Genomic DNA, 8,867 nt, shown 5'->3' on the forward strand with positions numbered 1-8,867 from the left:
TACAGTTAGACTACTTTGTTGTAGTGTTCAGATAATGACTAGGTAGTTGCCGAGAGAAAATGACATTCTCAAGGCTGCAACGGATGCGCCCCTAGACTAGAGCAATCAAACATCAAAACTGAATTAAGTTAGGACAAATAAACGTCTCATGTAGCCTAATCTTACTTCAGAAAGTTCCTGGATAACATTTTACGTGATCTATAAAAGTCGAGTAATGTCAAGAAAACGTTCAACAACACCCCCTTTCACTAAGAATCCTGTTGTCTGCTATCGTCTACTTTAACCTGACAACCATTTGGAACACATTCACAAAGAGAGAGTATCTCAACAGGCCTATTTCTCCTGAGGGGGTGTCTGGGAATGACTGGTTCCGGTAATTCGCTGCTGCTATAATGGCAGCTGCTGTACACTACCAGTACAGATAGGACAACGAGCTATTTATACAAGTCTTTACAACGGGTGCATCCGTTTATTAATAAGTAATTCTACGGTCAAAAATAAACGTAAGTCTTTCTTCTAAAATAAGCTACAGCCAAATATACTGTATGTATAACTAACCCCCTTCTGTCTATGTATATAACTTGTATACAATAAAATAACGTTGTTATTTCAAAATAACAGTAAACATAATGCTTTATAGCTACAATATAGCTAACGTTAGCTAGCTAATGACAAGCTCATCTCTGCTGCCTGGATGCTTTCACGTTTCTCTCGTCTGGATGTATTGCTGCTAGCTACCACATGGACAAGCAGTAGCCTACTGCAGTAGTAAGACTACACCAATTACCAATATTTTACTTTTACACTACACAAATATATGAGAACAGTCAGCCCTCGAATGCTAGCTAACTAACGTTAGCATTGACACTGTCTGTGTGCGGACTACAGGTTTGGAGGCCACTCTAAAGATGAACCCTCTATCCTGACACCTCTGGAGCAGTGCTGCAGGTAAAACATGGGTGCATGCAGTGACATGTAAATCTTGAGGGGGTCAAAATAAATAACAAAGTGGGATGCATGTCAGCAAAGCCACAACACTAAACAATACATTAATTGCACTATACCTGTGACAAACGGTGCCCACAAACTGTTAGGGCCTGCATAAAGCTGTCCCAACAGCAGAGTCCCAACACCTTACTACTGCTACACCTGGCTATCACGGAGCCTTGTCTGGCAGCGATAACAGTTCATTCAGCCTCATTTTCTGCCTTTAAAAAAAACAATGAAAGCTCTTACAATATTTGATAACATTTCCCAAAAACAGGTTATAGGCTACATGGGCACGCCAAGTCAGATCAGTAGGTGAAAATAGACCAAATTATTAGGGTGAGACACGTGCTACTAACAGCTTACTGCACAACATACACTTAGTATTACTTTCTTAGCTACAGCATACATATCTCCCTGGCATATTACATCATTTATGCAGCAGCATAGAATACATTTTTGGACTCGCCTTGTTGTGTTTTGCTCACTTGAACAGGAAGGTGGCGCGGCGGTCCTTCGTGGGATTTTGCAGTTCCGAGTTAACAGTTGTTTTGAGCGCGACACAAATCATGCTTAATTGACAGCATGGCCAATGTTGAATGTTTCTAATCTTAGACTTGGGACCACACAGCCACTCCACTGAATAGCAGGCTAGTGATTGCTTTGCAATGCTTGCAGTTAGCCACTGATTCCTTCCAACTTGTGTAATGTTTATGTCCAATGGCCGATGAGCACCGATACGTTGAATGTTTCTAATCTTAGACTTGGGACCACACAGCCACTCCACTGAATAGCAGGCTAGTGATTGCTTTGCAATGCTTGCAGTTAGCCACTGATTCCTTCCAACTTGTGTAATGTTTATGTCCAATGGCCGATGAGCACCGATACGTTTTATCTATAATTTCTCTTCATTATTTCTCTTTCTATGACAAGGATTAAGGAGGATTTGCCAGTAGATTGTCGACTTGATTCATGATGATGACTGCTAGCTAAGATTTTGAAAGTATGATGTTGACATGATCAGTCCAATCAAAGCCACTGTAGATATAACGTGTTTTGACGTCATTTTATCTGTGGCCAATGACCTTGAGCGTTCTTGGATGGGCACTTCTAATGTAACTCTATGGCAGCACCCAAGGGGCTTGAATTTGAGGTCTATGCTTAGACTTGGCGGTGATGTAGTGTCCCCATGAGTGACAGAACACTGAGCCAATCACGGCGCAACGCTCCGTATTTTCTGCACTGCCTTACTTAAGAAAACAAAAAAGAGACCATGTTAGTATGCAGCTTTATTAACTCAATTATATATTTTACATTGTTTGCAAACTGATATTTAACACGTATTAATGCCAAAATAACATGTAAAACAGGCTAGCCCCCCCCCCCCCAAAAAAAATTATATTTACGTTTATTTTTTGAGTGGGGGGTTAAAAATGTGGGGCTCAAAACAGGCTCTGCCCCACCTGCCCTGAATGACGGGTCACCACTGGGTGCATGATTAAGTTGTGTTATAATGAATATATATACTCATATGTATAGCAGCTAGAGGAAAGAACATGATAAATGTAAAATATAATTTATTCCTCTTCTTTCTCAACTTCCACTCCATTTCTCTCTCGCTCTCTTTCTCCCTCTAGGATTCATCGCTCCACCCTCCTGCGTGTCTACGTCTCCTCTCCCTGCTACAGTCTCTGTGACGTCATGAGGGATTCTCTTTTCCACGATCCTCTATTCTCCGTGGCCCCTCTCTGAGCTGCACCTCTCTGCCCTGGACCGTCGCCTAGCGACCGTGCTCAGAACTGTGAGCCGTTGCCAGGAAGGACAGTGTAGCCGCCATGGAGGGGGCGAGGATGATGTCACTCATTATATGACCTTCGTTACACCTGTGACACATGCAGGGTACACTCTTAGAAAAAAAGGGTTCTTCGGCAGTCCCCATAGGAGAACCCTTTTGGGTTATACATGGAACCCAAGAGGTTCTACCTGGAACCGAAAGGGGTTCTTCAAAGGTTTCTTCTATGGAGAAAGCCGAAGAACCCTTTAAGGTTCTAGATAGCACCATTTTTTTGAAAGAGTGTAGTGTTGCCACGCACACTTCACGACAACACTTCAACCGTCAAAAGAAATTGTCACGACGCATGACTATGTCGATTATGATTTGTGTGACTTCATTGCGTCGGCAATCCACAAGAGTGACACGATGACATTTGGAGTTCCTGGTATCATTTGTTTGGCTTCTAACTGTTAGAGAAGATAGCTGCATCCCAAATGTCAACCAACATTATATAGAGAGTAGGATGCCATTTCAGACAGACTATGTGTAGGTCTATTCTAGTCTGGTGAATGGACGTGATGTTTAAATCACTGTGCACATTTATTGTTAGGCCTCATTAAATAAAGCTGATTATATTGTGTTATTTAATACATGGAGCGTATGTAGTGTATTAAGATTATGACTATTCTAGGGGAACCTGGGGGGGGATGTTTATCTTAGTTCAAATATAACCATTTGTAGGGTGACGCCCCAGGGGAGACAGGTGATTGGACAGCAGAGGGAGCAACCCATATTTTTGCATTCTTTATAAGTATAGGCTGGAGGCAGAGGGGGTTAGAACAGACAGATTATCTTTGGACACTGTTCTCCAGCCCTGCAGGGTCTGTAAACTTATGCTGACATCTTGTGATATAAATAAAACTTATGATCAAGGTTCAGTATGAGCGGACTCCTTTGTTTGACAGCAATAATTACCAGCATCGACAAGAGACGACACGCACTTAGTGAAATCAAGCCCAGCATATACTTTGGTTTAAAAAGGGATAGTTTCACCCAAAATCATTCTCATGATAAATATTGCATTTTGCAAAAAATCTAAACAATTTCTATGTTAATTGCTAGATGTGTATGAAGGCCAGATTCAGACTTGATATTTGTAGACTTAACATGGACAAGTCAATAAAACATGGACATTAGGCAATACTTTGGGACTTAAGTCGATGTTAAGTTCTCAAGTCTGAATCATGTCTGACGTGAACAAAAGTGTGGGTTTATAGTCTTGTACATTAATGAAGTTACAGAAATTATTTGCCAGTTTGTTTTGCCATGACCCATCACACTCTACAACATTATGGGCAACAGTTTCCTCTTGCTAAAACACACACAGAGCTAAAAAACAACCAGCGCAATGACCAGTTTGGTATATTATCTTGTCCCCTTTCAGATATACAAAGCAAAGCTTTTAGCCACAGCTCAGTCTCAAGCCATGAGCCTGCAACCCATGTAGAAATGTTCCAAGCTCTATAGTATACTATATTAAACCCTATAGTAGACCCTATGGTATACTATATTAAACCTTACTGTAGACCCTATAGTAAAATACACTGCTCAAAAAAATAAAGGGAACACTTAAACAACACAATGTAACTCCAAGTCAATCACACTTCTGTGAAATCAAACTGTCCACTTAGGAAGCAACACTGATTGACAATACATTTCACATGCTGTTGTGCAAATGGAATAGACAACAGGTGGAAATTATAGGCAATTAGCAAGACACCCCCAATAAAGGACTGGTTTTGCAGGTGGTGACCACAGACCACTTCTCAGTTCCTATGCTTCCTGGCTGATGTTTTGGTCACGTTTGAATGCTGGCGGTGCTTTCACTCTAGTGGTAGCATGAGACGGAGTCTACAACCCACACAAGTGGCTCAGGTAGTGCAGCTCATCCAGGATGGCACATCAATGCGAGCTGTGGCAAGAAGGTTTGCTGTGTCTGTCAGCGTAGAGGAGGCGCTACCAGGAGACAGGCCAGTACATCAGGAGACGTGGAGGAGGCCGTAGGAGGGCAACAACCCAGCAGCAGGACTGCTACCTCCGCCTTTGTGCAAGGAGGAGCAGGAGGAGCACTGCCAGAGCCCTGCAAAATCACCTCCAGCAGGCCACAAATGTGCATGTGTCTGCTAAACGGTCAGAAACAGACTCCATGAGGGTGGTAAGAGGGCCCGACGTCCACAGGTGGGGGTTGTGCTTACAGCCCAACACCGTGCAGGACGTTTGGCATTTGCCAGAGAACACCAAGATTGGCAAATTCGCCACTGGCGCCCTGTGCTCTTCACAGATGAAAGCAGGTTCACACTGAGCACGTGACAGACGTGACAGAGTCTGGAGACGCCGTGGAGAACGTTCTGCTACCTGCAACATCCTCCAGCATGACCGGTTTGGCGGTGGGTCAGTCATGGTGTGGGGTGGCATTTCTTTGGGGGGCCGCACAGCCCTCCATGTGCTCGCCAGAGGTAGCCTGACTGCCATTAGGTACCGAGATGAGATCCTCAGACCCCTTGTGAGACCATATGCTGGTGCGGTTGGCCCTGGGTTCCTCCTAATGCAAGACAATGCTAGACCTCATTTGGCTGGAGTGTGTCAGCAGTTCCTGCAAGAGGAAGGCATTGATGCTATGGACTGGCCCGCCCATTCCCCAGACCTGAATCCAATTGAGCACATCTGGAACATCATGTCTCGCTCCATCCACCAACGCCACGTTGCACCACAGACTGTCCAGGAGTTGGCGGATGCTTTAGTCCAGGTCTGGGAGGAGATCCCTCAGGAGACCATCCGCCACCTCATCAGGAGCATGCCCAGGCGTTGTAGGGAGGTCATACAGGCACGTGGAGGCCACACACACTACTGAGCCTCATTTTGACTTGTTTTAAGGACATTACATCAAAGTTGGATCAGCCTGTAGTGTGGTTTTCCACTTTAATTTTGAGGGTGACTCCAAATCCAGACCTCCATGGGTTGATAAATTTGATTTCCATTGATAATTTTTGTGTGATTTTGTTGTCAGCACATTCAACTATGTAAAGAAAAAAGTATTTAATAAGATTATTTCATTCATTCAGATCTAGGATGTGTTATTTTAGTGTTCCCTTTATTTTTTTGAGCAGTGTACAGTGGGGAAAAAATAGTATTTAGTCAGCCACCAATTGTGCAAGTTCTCCCACTTAAAAAGATGAGAGAGGCCTGTAATTTTCATCATAGGTACACGTCAACTATGACAGACAAATTGAGAAAAAAAATCCAGAAAATCACATTGTAGGAACTTTTATGAATTTATTTGCAAATTATGGTGGATAATAAGTACTTTTTTCCCCACTGTATATTAAACCCTATAGTATGGTCCCATGTAGTTCAGTTGGTAGAGCATGACGCTTGCAACGCCAGGGTTGTGGGTTCGATTCCCACGGCGGACCAGTATGAATAAAAACGTATGCACTCACTAACTGTAAGTTGTTCTGGATAAGAGCATCTGCTAAATGACTAAAAAAATGTATTAAAAAAATATTAGACCCTATAGTAAACTATATTAAACCCTATAGTATACTATATTAAACCCTATATACTATAGTATATTATATTAATATTTTATTAAATATATTATATTAGTGGTAATAATAAAAAGTAAGAATAAAAATATAAAGACTTTTACTTCTATGCTGCCGACAACACAGCTTTTAAAGACAATTTCCCTGATTACAATCACATTCACGGTAAATGCTGCGAATGCCAGCTTAAGTGTTATTTCCTTTAAAATTCAACACCGCACCATAATGCAACTTTGACTGAATCCCAGGCAGAGTCATCTTATGTTCAGGTCTTCTGGTGTTCAGAGTGCATCCATAATGGAACCCTATTCCCTACATAATGCACTAGAGGGAACAAGGTACCATTTGGGATGCAAACAAGATCATCTTCTATTCAGGTCTGGTTGTAGTCTTCTTGGTTCTGGGTTTGTTGACTGTGCTATAGAGCACAGAGGGGTCCTCCTCAGCTTCTTGTGCCTGAGGTCTGTTATGAAAGGAGACGCAACATGTCATCATCAATCTTCACTTCTGGGGTCTCATTTTAAGTCATCATGTAGATGTTAATACATTTAAACCAAACAACTGCTGGTCTGCTTAACATACAAGTGTTGTATGCATTCCTAATTGTCAAGCACAAGTACCATTTCATTTTAAAATTCTCTGAGATGTTGTAATGGCTGGACTTGCTCACCGAGTGGCAGCCCTGGGGCAGTTGAATTTCATAGCATCATACTGGACATCCTCATCCTCTTTCTGGGGTTGAGGCAGTTGGACAGTGGAGTACAGAGGCACTTCCTGGTTATTGGAGCAAGAGAGGTGGACATTGGCATAGTGAACTTCACCCTGCCCGTCTGTGCTGCATTAGGGGCCATGGACATGCCTGAGACATTGTCATACACTGGACTGAGTCTCCCTGGAGAGGAGAAACGACAGACAATAGAAGCATACCTTGGGACTATTCCATTGGTTCCATTGTGTCAGGCAAGATTAATCGAGCACTGATAAAAAGTTCTGAAATAAAACAAATACTTTTTGACCTCAACTCACCTGTCCATTCCCTGCTGTGTCCCTTGTGTCAGATTTGGAGTCTTTCTTCATGTTAAAAATGAATAAATAATGAATGAATCATAGAAAAACAATCAAGTTAGTAACAAATCATAATGATAAAGTGAAAGATAAATCTTAGAAAGATGCTCACCTGAACCACATGAAGCCAGAGAGACAGAGGATGAGAACCACAACTACAATTCCTAAAGCTGCATTCTTCTGTATGTCCCATCAGCTGCATTAAAACCTGGTAAAGGGGTTTACAATAAATATGTCTAGATCTTTTTTGAGCAAATGTATTCTAGAAGAGGCCTCTGGTCCATATAAAAAACAACATATAAATAAAATTAGAAGCAGATGTTGTTGAGCAGATAATGGATTCATTTATTGATCTATTGAATACATTAACACACACCTAGTATTGTTGAAACATTACTCTACATTATACAATTATTTAATGGATAATAAATCACATTTTATTTGTCACATACACGTGTTTAGCAGATGTTATAGCGGGTGTAGCGAAATGCTTGTGCTTCTAGCTCCGACAGTGCAGTAATATCTAACAAGTAATATCGAACAATTTCACAACATATACCCAATACACACGAAACTAGTAAGGAATGGGATTTAGGAATATATACATATATGGACAAGCAATGAGTTAATTAAATAAGATACAGCCTGAATACCCCCCACCCACCTCAACATCCCCCTCTACACACAAAGGCTTCACTATGACATTTTCCATGAGGACATTTGGCCATTTAAACGACACGTGTGTGCTTTCTGGTGTTTTTTCAGTGACCCTGAATGAGCGAATACAGAAGTAAGGTTTCTCTCCAGCGCGTGAGAATGAATTGACTTTAATAAGCATACTGAGTAGAACATCGTTAGATACAGTCGCAAATAGTTATATTTTTTAAGAGAAACGGGGCTGGCTGATAGGATTTAGTTCCTCGATCGCTGTTGCTGCCCAATACTCCAGTACAGTAGGTGGCCTCATGCACCATAACGTTGGATGACAACCGCCGATAAACCCCACAGAAGATGATCTATTTTCATTGTTAGGGTGGCCACTTGAGTATCTGGTCATATAATGGATAATCCCAACAAGTTTTACCGTCATGTTTTTTGTCCAGCCATTTGAACCGAACAAAGAAATGTGGAGGAGCAAAAATGATGAAAACTAGGCCTAGACATTTTATACAGCACAGCAGACCTATACTGTTAAAAGGAAACCAGACACACCGGATCCATCGTGGAAGCTATTGTTTCTTCAGCGTTTCTTCCTAAGACAAGAAATGTGTAGGCTACAGTACAGTTACTATGTTGTCACAGTGTTCAGATAAGGATTAGGGAGTTGCTGGGAGAGAATTCCAGTCTCAAGGCTGCAACTGATGCACCCCTAGACCAGAGCAATCAAACATCTATTTAAATATCCAAGCTCAATTACATTATGACAACATAACGTC

General features: G+C 41.9%; 1 long non-coding RNA gene across 2 annotated transcripts; it reads left to right on the forward strand.

Annotated features, from left to right (window-relative positions):
• The first annotated feature begins 374 nt into the window (after positions 1-374).
• On the forward strand, positions 375-3,699 carry LOC311116296. Of its 2 annotated transcripts, none has more exons than XR_014611393.1 (3): positions 375-503; positions 889-948; positions 2,625-3,699. It is a non-coding gene; the product is annotated as an uncharacterized lncRNA (long non-coding RNA). The 2 variants fall into 2 exon arrangements; XR_014611394.1 differs by lacking the exon at positions 2,625-3,699 and adding an exon at positions 1,484-1,686.
• The last annotated feature ends 5,168 nt before the right edge of the window (positions 3,700-8,867 follow it).

The sequence above is a fragment of the Coregonus lavaretus genome (genome assembly GCF_964263955.1).
Source record: "Coregonus lavaretus genome assembly, contig: HAP1_SCAFFOLD_2834, whole genome shotgun sequence".
NCBI lineage: Eukaryota > Metazoa > Chordata > Actinopteri > Salmoniformes > Salmonidae > Coregonus > Coregonus lavaretus.